This window comes from Bos indicus, chromosome 5, assembly GCF_029378745.1.
Source record: "Bos indicus isolate NIAB-ARS_2022 breed Sahiwal x Tharparkar chromosome 5, NIAB-ARS_B.indTharparkar_mat_pri_1.0, whole genome shotgun sequence".
NCBI lineage: Eukaryota > Metazoa > Chordata > Mammalia > Artiodactyla > Bovidae > Bos > Bos indicus.
The window spans coordinates 371,147-387,263 of NC_091764.1; the positions used below are offsets into that span (position 1 = coordinate 371,147).

The 16,117-nt window shown below is 51.1% G+C and overlaps 1 protein-coding gene across 2 annotated transcripts in view; it reads left to right on the forward strand.

Annotated features, from left to right (window-relative positions):
* The window catches only part of LOC109558650 (uncharacterized), a 67,180-nt gene that overhangs the window by 23,249 nt on the left and 27,814 nt on the right, over positions 1 to 16,117 (forward strand). For both annotated transcript variants that reach the window (XM_070788803.1, XM_070788802.1), the window contains one exon: positions 15,285 to 15,355. The gene's annotated coding sequence lies outside the window, so the exon portion shown is untranslated. The remainder of the gene's footprint in view (positions 1 to 15,284; positions 15,356 to 16,117) is intronic.

Below are 16,117 nucleotides of genomic sequence, written 5' to 3' on the forward strand. Positions count from 1 at the left end.
GACAGGGATCTCAGGATTGTGTGCAAGGTTCACCTGGGGAATCAGGCCTCATTTCGAGTTGAAGCAATGCACTCTGCTCTCCTCTCCAGTTGCGACGGGTATCTCTTGGAGCTCTTTGAGTAGCTAAAAGGAGTCAAGCCTCCTACGGAGTTTTGAGAGGGAACTCGGGATTGCTCTCAAGGCCTTGCAGGAAAAGAAGGGCCTCATCTGGCGATGACGGGGAAATCTCTTGTTTTTTCTCGAGTTGCGGCAGGAAGTGTGGGATTTCTCTCGACGGGGAACTCAGGGAGCCTCTCTCGTTGCCCCAGGGAAGTCCAGTCTCCCTTTGAGTTGCAAAGTAGAGTGCTGGATTGCTCTCAAGTTACGGCATGGGAATCCGGCCTCAATTCGCTTTGAAGGGGGAATCTCGAGATCTTTCTCGAGTTGCGGTGGGAAACTGGTTTGCCTCGAGTTGTGACGGTGACCTCAGGGAGCTTCTCATGGTGCCTATGGGAAGTCAGGAATTCTTTCGAGTTGTGAGGGGCCTCTTGGGATTCCTCTGGGGTTGGTGCAATGGAAGAGGGCCTCATCTCCAGTTGAGTCAGGAACCTCAGAGTTCCTCTCCTGTTCTGACATGGATCTCAGGGTGTGTCTGCAGTTTCAAACAGGGAGTCAGGTCTCAACTTGTGTTGAGGCATGGAACTCTGCTTTCCTCTCGAGCTGTCAAAGAGGTTTCAGGCCTCCAGTGGAGTTGAATTGGGGACCTGGGGTTTTTCTCGAATTTGCAACCGTGTTATCAGGCCTCCCTTTGTGTTGTGATTGTATTCTCAAATTTCCATTCGAGTCGGAACAAGGGATTCAGGACTTATCTCTAGTGGATGGGGAAATCTTTGTCTTTCGAACTGTGGAAAGACCCCTGGTTCCTTTCCAGTTTCAAGTTGAGACCGGCCTCCTCTTGAGGGGCGACGGGGACATCGTTATACCTTTCCAGACAAAGCAGGGGAATCGACCCTCATGTCGAGTTGAGGAGGGGAAAACGGGGCTCTTCTTGAGTTGTGGCAGAAACTCAAGTGTTCCTGAAGAGTGGGATTGGGTATCTCGGGAAGCTCCAGTGGTTTCATCAAGGGTCTCAAGTTCCCCTTCGAGTTCCACAATGGAACCAGGGACTTCTTGGGAAACGCTGCAACAAAAAAGGTCCTCATCTCGTGTGGAGGGCAGAATTTCTTGGTTTTTGCGGAGATGTGCAGGAAACTTTGGTTTCCTCTCGAGTTGCATGGGGACCTGGGGGACATGCTCGTGTTCTCTCAGGGATGTCAAATCTGCTTTCGAGTTGCAATGGGAACCTCGGAATTCCTCTTGCATTGTTGCAAGGATGAGTAGGGCCTCATCTCGAGTTGAGGTGGGAACCTCAGGGTTCCTCTCCATTTCTGACATCGATCTGAGGTTTCTGTGGATGTTGAACAGGGGAGGCAATCCTGGTTTTGTGTTGAGGCATGGAACTCGGCTTGCCTCTCGATTTGTGAATGGGGCGTCCGGACTCTTGTTGAGTTGGATTTGGAACCTGCAGCTTTTTCTGGAAGATGCAACTGAGGTGTCAGTGCCCCTTCGTGTTGTGAGTTGATACTCAGTGTTCCATTCGAATCGGTGCAGTGGCATCAGGCCTTATCTCGAGTGGATGGGGAAATCGGTGTCTTTGGGATTCTGGCACCACCCACAATGGTTTGTGTCGAGGTTCAATGTGAGGCCGGCCTCCTCTTGAGCTGTAATGGGAACGTCTGGACTCTTTTCCAGACAAAGCAGGGAAATCGACCCTCATCTCGAGATGACGGGGAGCAAAGGGGCTCAGATTGGGTTGTGCTGGGAAACTAGGTGTTCCTCTCGAATGGGGATGAGTATGTCCTGGAACTTCTGGAGTTGCATAAAGGGTGTCGAGTACCGTTTTGAGAATCAAGAGGGAATGTGGGATTTCTCTCGAGATGCTGCAGTGGGAAAGGGCCTCATCTCGTGTTGAGGGGAAAATCCTCTGGTTTTCCTCGAGGCTTGGTGGGAAGTTTCAGGTTCCTCTCGAGTTGTGACGTGGACCTCAGTGTCCCAAACCTATTGCCTCAGGGAAGTCAGGTCTCATTTCAAGTTGTGACGGGCGCCTGGGGATTCCTCGTAAGTCACTACAAGGGAAATAGGCCGCATCTAGTCTTGTGTCCAGAAACTCCGTGTTCCTCTCCATTGGCGACAGGGATCTCAGGGTTGTCTTCAAGGTTCACCTGGGGAGTCAGGCTTCATTTCGAGTTGAAGCAAAGCACTCTGATCTCCTGTCCAGTTGCGACGGGTATCTCCTGGAGCCCTTTGAGTGGCCAAAAGGGAGTCAAGCCTCCTATGTTGTTTTAAGAGGGAACTCAGGATTGCTCTCTAGGCCTTGCAGGAAAAGAAGGGCCTCATCTGGCGATGACAGGGGAATCTCTTGGTTTTTCTCAAGGTGCGGCGGGAAGTTTGGCTTTTCTCTCGAGTTACAACGGGGAACTCAGGGAGCCTCTCTTATTGCCTCAAGGAAGTCCAGTTTCCATTTGTGTTGGGAGGGGAAGTGCGGGATTGCTCTCAAGTCACCACAGGGGAATCCGGCCTCAATTTGCACTGAAGGGGGAATCTTGAGGTCTTTCTCGAGTTGACGCAGGAAACTTTGGGTTCCCTTGCGGTGTGACGGTGACCTCAGGGAGCTTCTCATGGTGCCTATGGGAAGTCAGGAATCCTTTCAAGTTGTAAGGGGCCTCTCTGGATTCCTCTGGAGTCGGTGCAATGAAAGAGGGCCTCATCTGTGGTTGAGATGGGAAACTCAGGGTTCCTCTCATGTTCTGATGTGGATCTCAGTGTGTGTCTGCAGTTTCAAACAGGGAGTCAGGTCTCGACTTGTGCTGAGGCATGGAACTCTGCTTTCCTCTCGAGCTGTAAAAGAGGTTTTAGGCCTCCATTCGAGTTGAACTGGGGACCTGTTCCTTTTCTCGAATTTGCAACCGGGTTATCAGGCCTCCCTTCATGTTGTGATTTGATTCTCGGGGTTCCGTTCGTATCGGTGCAAGGCAATCAGGCCTTATCTCGAGTGGATGGGGAAATCCGTGTCTTTCCAACTGTGGCAAGACCCCGAGTTCCTGTCCAATTTCAACTTGAGACCGGCCTCCTCTTGGGTAGCGACAGGGACGTCGGCATTCCTTTCCAAATGAAGCAGGGGAATCGTCCCTCATCTCGAGTTGAGAAGGGGAAAAAGGGCTCTTCTGGAGCTTTGGCCAGAAACTCAGCATTCCTCTCGAGTGGGAACGGGTATCTCGGGAAGCTTCTGGGGTTTCATAAAAGGTGTCAAGTTCCCTTTTGAGTTCCAAGAGGGAACGTGAGATTTCTTGGAAAACACTGCAGTGTAAAAGGGCCTCATCTCGTGTGGAGGGGAGAATTTCGTAGTTTTTGTGGAGTTGTGGCGGGAAGCTTAGGGTTCCTCTCGAGTTCCATGGGGACTTGGAGGACATGTTCGTGTTTCCTCAGGGATGTCAAATCTGCTGTCTGCCATGGGAACCTCGGGATTCCTCTCGCGTTGCTGCAGGGATGAGTAGGGCCTCCTCTCAAGCTGAGGTGGGAACCTCAGGGTTCTTCTCCATTTCTGACATTGATCTCAGTTTTTCTGTGGAGTTTGAGCAGGGGAGGCAGATCTGGTCTTATGTTGAGGCATGGAACTTGGCTTGCCTCTGGATTTGTGAATGGGGCGTCAGGCCTCTTGTCGAGTTGAATTTGGAACCTGCGGCTTTTTCTGGAAGATGCAACTGAGGTGTCAATGCCCCTTCGTGTTGTGAGTCGATACTCAGTGTTCCATTCGAATCGGTGCAGGGGCATCAGGCCTTATCTCGAGTGGATGGGGAAATCGGTGTCTTTGGGATTCTGGCACCACCCTAGAGGGTTCCTGTCAAGGTTCAATGTAAGACCGGCCTCCTCTTGAGCTGTAACCGGAATGTCGGGATTCCTTTCCAGACAAAACAGGGAAATCGACCCTCATCTCGAGATGAGGAGGGGCAAAGGGGCTCCGATTGGGGTGTGCCGGGAAACTCGGTGTTCCTCTCGAGTGGGGACGGGTATGTCACAGAATCTGGAGTTGCCTAAAGGGTGTCGATTACCACTTCGAGTTTCAAGAGGGAACGTGTGATTTCTCTTGAGACACTGCAGTGGGAAAGGGCCTTATCTCGTGTTGAGGGGAGAATACCGTGGTTTTCTTCGAGGCTTGGCGGGAAGTTTGGGGTTCCTCTCATGTTGCTACGTGAACCTTAGTGTCCCAATCTTATTGCCTCAGGCAAGTCAGGTCTCATTTCGAGTTGTGACGGGCACCTCGGGATTCCTCGCAAGTCACTGCAGTGGAAATAGGCCTCATTTAGACTTGTGTCCATAAACTCCGTGTTCTTCTCCAGTGGTGACAGGGATCTCAGGGTTGTGTTCAAGGTTCACCTGAGGAGTCAGGCCTCATCTCGAGTTGAAGCAAAGAACACTGCTCTCCTCTTGAGATGCAACGCGAATCTCTTGGAGCCTTTGGAGTGGCCTAAAGGGAGTGAAGCCTTCTATGCAGCTTTAAGAGGGAACTCAGGATTGCACTCTAGGCTCTGCAGGAAATAGGTCCTCATCTGGCGATGACGGGGGTATCTCTTGGTTTTTCTTGAGTTGTGGCAGGAAGTATGGTGTTTCGAGTTACAACGGGTTCTCAGGGAGAGTCTCTTGTCCCAAGGGAAGTCCAGTCTCCATTCGAGTTGTGAGGGAGAGCGCTGGATTGCTCTCGAGTCACGGCAGGGGAATCAGGCCTCAATGCGCATTCAAGAGTGAATCTCGAGGTCTATCTCGAGTTGCGGCAAGACACTTTGTGTTCCCTCGAGTTGCAAAGGTGACCTCAGGGAGCTTCTCAATGATGCCTATGGGAAGTCAGGATTCATTTCATGTTGTGAGTGGCCTCTCGGGATTCCTCTGGGGTCAGTGCAATGGAAGAGGGTCTCATCTGCAGTTGAAACGGGAACCTCAGGTTTCCTCCCTGTTTTGACGAGGATCTCGGGTGTGTGTCCGAAGTTTCAAACACAGAGTCAAGTCTCGACTTGTGTTGAGGCATGGATCTCTGCTTTCCTCTCGAGCTGTAAAAGAGGTTTCAGGCCTCCAGTTGAGTTGAATTGGGGACCTGGGGCTTTTCTCAAATTTGCAACTGGGGTATCAGTCCTCCCTTCATGTTGTGAGTTGATTCTCAGGGTTCTATTCGAATAGGTGCAAGGGAATCAGGCCTTATCTCGACTGGATGGGAATATCCATGTCTTTCAAACTGTGGCAAGACCACCGGGTTCCTTTCCAGTTTCAAGTAGTGACCGGCCTCTGCTTGAGGTGCGACGTTGATGTTGGCATTCCTTTCCAGACGAAGCAGGGGAATTGACACTCATCTCGAGTTGAGGAGGGGAAAACGGGGCTCATCTTGAGTTGTGGTGGGAAACTCAGTGTTGCTCTCCAGTGGGAACGGGTATCTCGGGAAGCTTCTGGGGTCTCGTAAAGGGTGTCAAGTTCCCTTTCGAGTTCCAAGAGGGAACGTGGGATTTCTTGGGAAATGCTGCAGCGTAAAAGGGCCTCATCTCCTGTGGAGGGGAGAATTTTGTGGTTTTTGTGGAGTAATGGCAGGAACCTTAGGGTTCCACTCAAGTTGTGTGTGGACATGGGGGACCTGCTCATGTCTCTTCAGGGAAGTCAGATCTTTCGAGGTGTGAGGGGCACCTCGGGATTCCTCTCGCGTTGCTGCAGTGATGAATAGGGCCTCATCTTGAGTTGAGGCAGGAACTTCAGGGTTCCTCTCCATTTATGACATCAATCTCGGGGTTTGTGTGGAGTTTGAACAGGGGAGATAGGCCTCATCTTGTGTTGAGGCATGGAACTTGGCTTGCCTCTCAAGCTGTGAATGGGGTGTCAGGCCTCTTGTCGAGTTGGATTTGGAACCTGCGGCTTTTTCTGGAGGTTGCACCCGGGGTGTCAGTGCCACTTCATATTGGGTCTCGATACTCAGGGTTACATTCGAATCGGTGCCGGGGCATCAGGCCTTATCTGGAGTGGATGTAGAAATCGATGTCTTTGGGATAGTGGCAAGACCCACTAGGGTTCCTGTCGAGTTTCAATATGAGACCGGCCTCCACTTGAGGTGCAATGGGAACATTGGGATTCCTTTCCAGACAAAGCAGGGGAATTGACCCCCATCTTGAGATGTGGAGTGGCAAAGGGGCTCAGATTGAGGTGTGCCGGGAATCTTTGTTTTCCTCTTGAGTGGGGACAGGAATGTCCGGGAACTTCCTGAGTTGCATCAAGGGTGTCAGGAGGGAACATCTTTCACATTTCCAGAGGGAATGCGGGATTTCTCTCGAGACACTGCTCTGGAAAAGGGCCTAGTCTCACATTGAGGGGAGAATCTCGTGTTTTTTCTCAAGTTGCAGCAGGAAACATGGGGTTCCTCTTGAGTTGCAATGGGGAACTCAGGGACCCGCTCGTGTTCTCTCATAGAAGTCAGGTTTCTTTTCGAGGTGCGAGGGGCACGTCAGGATTCCTCTCGAGTCACTGCCGGCAAATAGGGCCGTGTCTAGAGTTCAGTCGGGAAACTCAGTGTTCCTCTCCGGTGGCAACAGGCATCTCGGGCTTCCTATCAAGGTTCAGCTAGGGAGTCAGGCCTCATCTGGTGTTGAGGCATGGAACTCTGCATTCCTCTCGAGTTGTCAAAGGCGGGGTCAGGGCTCCAGTCGAGTTCATGCGGGGAATTTGGGCTTTTTCTAGAGATCAGCAGGGGAGACAGGCCTCCCATCCTTTTGTGAGGGGATACTCGGTGTTCCATTGGATCCAGTGCAGGGGAATAAGGACTTATCTCGAGCTGAGGGGGAACTTGGCCTCCCATTTTGCTTCAAGTAGGATCTGCGGGGTTCCACTCGAGATTCAGTAGGTGAGACAGGCTTTCTCTTGTGGTGTGAGCGGAAGTTGGGATTCCTCTTGAGTTGAGGAAGGGAATGGGGCCTCATCTCCAGGTGAGGTGGGAAACACAGGGCTCTTCTCTACTTGTGGTGGGAAACTCGGCTTTCATCTTGAGTTGTGACAGGGATCTCTGGGCCCCCTTGAGTTGCATGAAGGGAGTCAACCCTCCTCTTGAATTTTAAGAGGGAACTTGGGATTGCTCTCAAGGCGCTGCAGGAGAAAATGGCCTCTTCTCACGTTGATGGGGGAATCTCATGGTTTTTCTCGAGTTGCGGTGGGAGGCTTGGGACTCCTCTCCAGGTACCACGGGGAACTCAGGGAGCCTCTCGTGTTGCCTTAGGGAAGTCAAGTCTCCATTTGAGTTGCGAAGGGGAGCACAGGAGTGCTCTGGAGTAATGGCAGGTGAATCAGGCCTCAATTCACGTGGAAGTGGGAATCTCAAGGTGTTTCTCGAGTTGTGGCAGGAAGTTTGGGTTCCCTTGAGTTGCCACGGGGACCTGAGGGAACATCTCATGTGGTCTCTGGGAAGTCAGGAATGCTTTCAAGGTGTGAGGTGCCTCAAGGGATTCCTCTTGAGTTGGTACAGGGGACTAGGGCCCCATCTCGAATTGAGGCAGGAAATTCAAGGTTCCTCTCAAACTCTGACAGGGATCTTGGGTTTCCTATGGAGATCCCACTGGGGAGTCAGATGTCATCTCATGTTGGGGCATGGAACTCCACTTCCCTCTCCAGGTGGAAAAGGGGTGTCACACCTCCTGTCGAGTTGAGGTAGGGATCTGGGACTATTTCTAGAGGCCCCACGGGGCTCTCAATCCTCCATTCTTGTTGTGACTTGATACTTGGGGTGACATTCTAGTCGTTTCAGGGGAATGAGGCCTTATCTCTAGTGGTGGGGACATCAGGGTCTTTTCAAACGGTGGCCCGACCACCGGAGTTCCTCTCGAGTTTCAAGGTGAGATGGCCTCCTCCTGAGGTGCGACGGGAAAGTCGGGATTCCTTTGCAGACGAAAAAGGGGAATGGGCCCTCATCTCGAGGTGAGGAGGGGAAAATGGGGCTCTTCTTGAGTTGTGGTGGGAATCTCAGTTTTCCTCTCAAGTGGAGACGGGTGTATCAGGTAACTTCTTGAGTTGCCTAAAGGGTGTCCAGTGCCCTTTCGAGGCTCAAGAGGGAAGGTGGGATTTCTCTCAAGACGCTGCAGTGGAAAGGAGCCTCATCTCGCATTGAAGGGAGACTCTCCTGGGTTTTCTTGAGTTGCGATGGGACCTCAGTGACCCGCTCGTGTTGCCTCAGGAAAGTCAAGTCTCCATTCAAGTTTCGAGGGGCCTCTTGGGATTCCTCTCCCATCAGTGCAGGGGCATAGGGCCTCATCTCGAGTTGAGGCTAGAACCTCAGGGTTCCTCTCCAGTTCTGACATGGATCTCGGGGTTCCTGTGGAGTTTCAAAAGGGAAGTCAGGCCTTGTCTCATGTGGCGACATGGAACTCTGCTTCCCTCTCAAGGTGTAACAGAGGTGTCAGGCTTCCTGTAAAGTGGACACAGGGGTCTGGGGCTTTTTCTCAAGGTGCCACGGGGCTGTCACACCTCCCTTCGTGTTTTGAGTTGATCCACGGTGTTCCAGTCAAGTCAGTGCAGGGGAATCAGGCATATCTGGAGTGGATGTGGAAATTGGGGTCTTTTCGAATTGACACACGACTCCTGGGAATGTGCTTGAGTTTCAAGGTTAGACCGGCCTCCTCCTGAGGGGCGACGGCAATGTTGGGATTCCTTTCCTGATGAAGCAGGGGAATCAATCCTCATCTCGAGTTGAGGAGGGTGAAAACGGGGCTCTTCTTGAGTTGTGGTGTGAAACTCGACGTTCCTCTCCAGTGGGGATGGGCATCTCAGGGACCTTGCTGAGTTGTCTCAAGGGTGTCAAGTATCCTTTCTCATTTCAAGAGGGAATGTGGGGTTTCTCTCGAGACACTGCTCTGGAAAAGGGCCTCATCTCATGTTGAGGGGAGAATCTCGTGGTTGTTCTCGAGTAGCGGAGAGAAGCTTGTGGTTCCTCTTGAGTTGTGACGGGGACCTCAGGGACCCACTCGTGTTGCCTCAGAGAAGTCAGTTGTCTTCCAGTTGTGAGGGGCACGTCAGGATTCCTCTCGAGTCATTGCCGGTGAATAGGGCCGTGTCTAGAGTTCAGTTGGGAAACTCAGTGTTCCTCTCCAGCGGGGACCAGGATCTCGGGCTTCCTATCAAAGAGAAAACGGCCTCATCTCGCGTTGACAGGGGAATCTCGTGGTTTTTCTCGAGTTGCTGTGGGAGGCTTCAGATTCCTCTCCAGGTACCATGGGGAACTCAGGGAGCCTCTTGTGTTGCCTCAGGGAAGTCAAGTCTCCATTCTAATAGCAAGGGGGAGGGCGGGAATGCTCTGGAGTAATGGCAGGTGAATCAGGCCTCAATTCGCATGGAACGGAAAATCTCAAGGTGTTTCTCCAGTTGCAGAAGGAAGTTTGGGTTCCCCCGAGTTGCCACGGGGACCTGAGAGAGCCTCTCATGTGGTCTCTGGTTAGTCAGGAATGCTTTCAAGGTGTGAGGGGCCTCTCGGGATTCCTCTAGAGTTGGTGCAGGCGGCTAGGGCCTCATCTCGAATTGAGGCAGGAAATTCAAGGTTGCTGCAAGGATGAATAGGGCCTCATCTCGACTTGAGGCGGGAACCTCAGGGTTCCTCACCATTTCTGACATCAATCTCGGGCTTTGTGTGGAGTTTGAACAGGGCAGGTAGGCCTCGTCTTGTGTTGAGGCATGGAACTGTGCAGTCCTCTAGAGTTGTCTAAGGGGTGTCAGGCCTCTGGTCGAGTTCAGGCGGGGAATTTGGGCTTTTGCAAGAAGATAGGCAGGGGCGCCAGGCCTCCCATTATGTTGTGAGGGGATACTCGGTGTTCCATTGGAGCCAGTGCAGGGGAATCAGGACTTATCTGGAGCAGAGGGGGGACTCAGCATCCTTTTTCCTTGCAGCAGGATCCACAGGGTTCCACTTGAGATTCAATGGGTGTCACAGGCCTTCTCTTGTGGTGCAAGGGGAAGTTGGGATTCCTCTTGAGTTGAAGCTGAGAATGGGCCCTCATCTCCAGATGAGGTGGGACACACGGGGCTCTTGTCGAATTGGGGCGGGAAACTGGGCTTTCATCTTGAGTTGTGACAGGGATCTCTGGGCCCCCTTGAGTTGCATGAACGGAGTTAAGCCTCCTCTTGAGTTTTGAGAGGGAACTTGGGATTGTTCTCGAGGCGCTGTAGAAGAAAAGGGCCTCATATCGCATTAACTGGGGAATCTCGTTGTTTGTCTCGAGTCACGGTGGGAAACTCAGGGTTCCTCTCCAGCTCTGACAGGGATCTCATAGTCCCTATGGAGATTCGACTAGGGAGTCAGACATTGTCTCGTGTTGGGGCATGGAACTCCACTTTCCTCTCGAGGTGGAAAATGGGTGTCAGGCCTCCTGTCGAGTGGAGGAAGGGATCTGGGGCTATTTCTAGAGGCGCCACGGGACTCTCAGTCCTCCCTCCGTGTTGTGAGTTGATACTCGGGGTGACATTCAAGTCGTTGCAGGGGAATGAGGCCTTATCTCGAGTGGACGGGGACATCAGGGTCTTTTCGAAGGGTGGCATGACCCCTGGAGTTCCTCTCGAGTTTCAAGGTGAGACCGGCCTCATCCTGAGGTGCGATGGGAACGTCAGGATTCCTTTGCAGATGAAGCAGGGGAATGGACCCTCATTTCGAGATGAGGAGGGGAAAATGGGGCTCTTCTTGAGTTGTGGCAGGAAACTCGGTGTTCCTCTTGAGTGCAGACGGGTATGTCGGGGAACTTCTTGATTTGCCTGAAGAGTGTCAAGCACCCTTTCGAAGCTCAAGAGGGAAGGTGGGATTTCTCTCGAGATGCTGCAGCAGAAAGAGGCCACATCTTGTGTTGAGGGGAGACTCTCATGGGTTTTCTCGAGTTGCAGCAGGAAACTTGGAGTACCTCTTGAGTTGCGACGGGGACCTCAGGGACCCACTCATGTTGCCTCAGGAACATTAAGTCTCCATTTGAGTTGCGAGGGGCCTCTTGGGACTCCTCTCCCAGCGGTGCAGGCTCATAGGGCATCATCTCGAGTTGAGGCTGGAACCTCAGTATTCCTCTCCAGTTCTCACGTGGACCTCAGGGTTCCTATGGAGTTTTAACAGGGGAGTCAGGCCTCGTCTCATGTGGAAACATGGAACTCTGCTTCCCTCTCAAGGTGTAGAAGAGTTGTCAGGCTTCCTGTCGAGTGGACACAGGGGTCTGGGGCTTTTTCTCAAGGTGCCACGTGACTGTCACACCTCCCTTCATGTTTTGAGGCAATCCGCAGGGTTCCAGTCAAGCCCGCGCAGGGGAATCAGGTTTATGTGGAGTGGATGAGGAAATCGGGGTCTTTTGGAATTGAGGCACGACTCCTGGGGATGCGTTCGAGTTTCAAGGTGAGACCTCCCTCCTCCTGAGTTGCAACGGCAACGTCGGGATTCCTTTCCCGACGAAACAGGGGAATCGGCCCTCATCTCGAGTTGAGGAGGGGGAAAACGGGCCTCTTCTTGAGTTGTGGTGTGAAACTTGGTGTTCCTCTCGAGTGGGGATGGGTATATCGGGTACCTTCCTGAGTTGCCTCAAGGGTGTCAAGTATCCTTTCACGTTTCAAGAGGGAACGTGGGGTTTCTCTCGAGACACTGGTCTGGAAAAGGGCCTCATCTCACGTTGAGGGGAGAATCTCGTGGTTCCTTTTGAGTTGCTACAGGGACCTCAGGGACCCGCTCCTGTTGCCTCAGAGAAGTCAGTTGTCTTTTCAAGTTGCGAGGGGCACGTCGGGTTTACTCTCGAGTCATTGCTGGCGAATAAGGCCGTGTCTAGAGTTCAGTCGGGAAAATCGGTTTTCCTCTCCAGCAGTGACCGGGATCTCCTATCAAGGTTCAACTAGAGAGTCAGGCCTCATCTGGTGTTGAGGCATAGAACTCTGCATTCCTCTCGAGTTGTCAAAGGAGTGTCAGGCCTCCAGTCGAGTTCAGGCAGGGAATTTGGGCTTTTTGAAGAGGATAGGCAGGAGCGACAGGCCTCGCACCCTGTTGTGAGGGGATACTCGGTGTTCCTTTGGAGCCAATGCAGGGGAATCAGGACTTACCTGGAGCGGAGGGAGAACTAGGCATCCTTTTTCTTTGCAGCAGGATCCGCAGGGTTCCACTCAAGATTCAAGCAGTGACACAGGCCTCCTCTTGTGGTGTGAGCGGATGTTGGGAATCCTCTCGAGTTGAAGCAGGGAATGGGCCCTCATCTCCAGATGAGGTGGGAAACACAGGGCTCTTCTCTACTTGTGGCAGGAAACTCGGCTTTCATCTCGAGTTGTGACGGGGATCTCTGGGCCCTCTTAATTTGCATGAAGGGAGTCAAGCCTCCTCTCAAGTTTTGAGAGGGAACTTGGGATTGCTCTTGAGGTGCTGCAGGAGAAAAAGGCTTCATCTCGCGTTGACAGGGGAATCTGGTGGTTTGTCTCGAGTTGCGACTGGAGGCTTGGGATTCCTCTTCAGGTACCACGGGGACTTCAGGGAGCCTCTCCTGTTGCCTCAGGAAAGTCAAGTCTCCATTTGAGTTGCGAGGGCGAGCACGGGAGTGCTCTGGAGTCACGGCAGTGGAATCAGGCCACAATTCGCATGGAAGGGGGAATCTCAAGGTGTTTCTCGAGTTGCGGCAGGAAGTATGGGTTCCCTCAAGTTGCCACGGGAACCTGAGGGAGCCTCTCATGTTGTCTCTGTGAAGTCAGGAATCCTTTCGAGTTGTGAGGGGCCTCTAGGGATTCCACTCGAGTTGGTTCAGGCGGCTAGGGCCTCATCTCTAGTAGAGGTGGGGAACTCAGTGTTCCTCTCCAGCTTTGACAGGGATCTCAGGGTCCCTATGGAGATTCCACTGGGGAGTCACATGTAGTCTCGTGTTGCATAATGGAACTCCACTTTCATCTTGAGGTGGTAAAGGGGTGTCAGGCCTCCTGTCGAGTGCAGGCAGGGATCTCTGGCTATTTCTAGAGGCGTCACGGGGCTCTCAGTCCTCCCTTCATGTCGTGAGTTGATATGTCATGAATGTCCTGGTAACATTCGAGTCATTGCAGGGGAATGAGGCATTATCTCGAGTGGATGGGGACATCAGGGTCTTTTCAAATGGTGGCACGACCCCTGGAGTTCCTCTCGAGTTTCAAGGTGAGACCGGCCTCTTCCTGAGGTGCAACGGGAACGTCGGGATTCCTTTACAGGCAAAGAAGGGGAATGGATCCTCATCTCAAGATGAGGAGGGGACAATGGGGCTCTTCTTAAGATGTGGTGGGAAACTCTTGTTCCTCTCAAGTGGGGACGGGTATCTCGGGGGCCTTCCTGAGTTGCCTCAATGGTGTCAAGTAGCCTTTTGCATTTCAAGAGGGAACGCGGGGTTTCTCTCCAGACACTGCTTTGGAAAAGGGCCTCATCTCGCGTTGAGGGGAGAACCTCGTGGTTGTTCTTAAGTTGTGGCGGGAAGCTTGGGGATCCTCTCAAGTTGTGATGGGGACTTCAGGGACCCACTCGTGTTGCCTCAGAGAAGTCAGGTCTCTTTTCAAGTTGCAAAGGGCACATCTGTATTCCTCTCGAGTTGCTGCTGGCGAATAGGGCCGTGTCTAGAATTCAGTCGGGAAACTCATTGTTCCTCTCTGGCTGTGACCGGGATCTCGGGCTTCCTGTCAAGGTTCAGCTAGGAAATCAGTGCTCGTCTGTTGTTGAGGCATGGAACTCTGCATTCCTCTCGTGTTATCAAAGGGGTTTCAGGCCTCTGGTCGAGTTCAGGCAGGGATTTGGGGCTTTTTCAAGAGGATAGGCAGGGGTGACAGGCCTCCCATCCTTTTGTGAGGAGATACTCAGTGATCCATTGGAGCCAGTGCAGGGGAATCAGGACTTATCTGGAGCAGAGGGGGAACTTGGCTTCCTTTTTCCTTGCAGCAGGATCTGCTGGGTTCCACTTGAGATTCAATCGGTGACACAGACCTCCTCTTGTGGTGCGAGTGGAAGTTGGGATTCCTCTTGAGTTGAAGCAGGAATGGGCCCTCATCTCCAGATGATGTAGAACACACGGGGCTTTTGTCGAGCTGTGGCAGGAAACTCAGCTTTCATCTCGAGTTGTGACGGGGATCTCTGGGCCCCCTTGAGTTGCATGAAGGGAGTCAAGCCTCCTCTCGAGTTTTGAGAGGGAACGTGGGAATGCTTTCTAGGAGCTGCAGGAGAAAACAGCCTCATGTCGAGTTGACGGGGGAATCTCATGATTTGTCTCAAATTCCGGCGGGAGGCTTGGGATTCCTCTCTAGGTACCACAGGGAACTCAGGGAGCCTCTCGTGTTGCCTCAGGAATGTCAAGTCTCCATTCGAGTTGTGAGGGTGAGCGCGGGAGTGCTCTGGAGTCACGGCAGGGGATCAGGCCTCACTTTAGATCACTTCCTCTTCTAAATAGTTTATGTATGTGGTTAGTCAGTCGTGTCTAATTCTTTGTGGCCTCATGAACAGTAGCACACCAGGCTCCTCTGTCCATGGGATTCTCCAGGCAAGAATACTGGAGCGGGTTTCCTTCTGGCAATACTGGAGCCATTTCTTTCTCTAAAGTACATTATGTAAAGTCCGCAATATAATCTTTCAAACATCCCAATGATGCTACCATTATGTCCATTTTATGGATGGAGAAACTGAAATACCGGAAGGTTAAGTGATTTGCTCCAGGACACACAGATCAGAACTGATGGAACTGTCACACAGGCCCACTCATTCTGGCTCCTGTGTAGCTACTGCCTCTCACACTAGTTCCTGAAGCATCTGGTTGTCACCAACAGCAGTGTTAGCTCTCATAACCATTGGAAGATCTGTGGTTATTTACATATGTGGATATTTAAAGTGATAGCCGATGTGGAGCCTGGATTAAAAAAAAAAAAAAAATTCTTTACCATAAGGTAGTCTTCTGTCTTCCCCCATTTGAGTAGTTTATAAATTTGTGTGTTTATTTGAGAAAACCTGATTTAAAGCATGGATGATGTTGTGTTTGAGTGCTAGTGGAAAGGTCAGTAACCTGCAGAGGGCAGACAGGACGTATTTTCACTTTGTGGACTGTAAGGTGTCTGCTGTAACAACTCATCTCTGCTGTATGGTGGGAAAGCAGCTGTTGACAATATGCAGACAAAAGAGAAAAACACCAATGATGGCGGATTTACTAGGTAGTAGTTAAAACAGTTGTTTTTTCTTTTTTTTTTCTTTTTTTTTTTTTTTTTAGTTGCAAGAAGCACAAGATCAACTTACAGAGGCTGTGAGATGTGCTGAGAAAACACAGGATCACATCCAAAAGTATGATTTAAAGCAGAAAATAAATATAAAATTTAAAGTAGAAAATAAATATAAAGCAGATAAACAGTATAATATAAGAATAGATCAATAGTGATAATAAGCACATTATCATGAAGCTGTGTAACATTTCAGCTTTGAGCTATTTTGAGATGCATAATTTTCCCCCATTATTTCCATATTTTGCACATTATCCACAACTGAAAAGTGAAAATTTTAATCACTCAGTTATGTCTGACTCCTTGCAACTCCATGGACTCTAGTCGTCCAGGCTCCTTTGTCCATGGAATTCTCCAGGCAAGAAACCTAGAGTGGGTTGCCATTCCCTTCTCCAGGGGATCTTCCTGACTCCAGGTTTGAACCCGGGTCTCCTGCATTGTCAGCAGATTCTTTACCATCTGAGCCACCAGGGAAGGTGATTAGTCACAAATAGAAAAACAATACAGTGGCCAAATCACTTTTCAAAATTCTAAGAACCTGTGTAATTGAACCTGAAGATGTTTGTTCAAAAACAGTGTGATATTTTAAAAATCTATGTGTGAAGGAATGCCATGACAGTCCAAGGGTTAAAACTATGCCTTCCAAGGCAGAGGGTGTGGGTTTGATCCCTGGTTGGGGAGCTGGGGCCCCAGGTGCCTCGTAGCCAAAAAACAAAATCATAAAACAGAAGCAATATTGCAGTCAATTCAATAAAGACTTTAAAAATGGTCTACATCAAAAAAAAAAAAAAAAAAAACCTTAAAAAAAAAAAAAAGCCATGTGTGA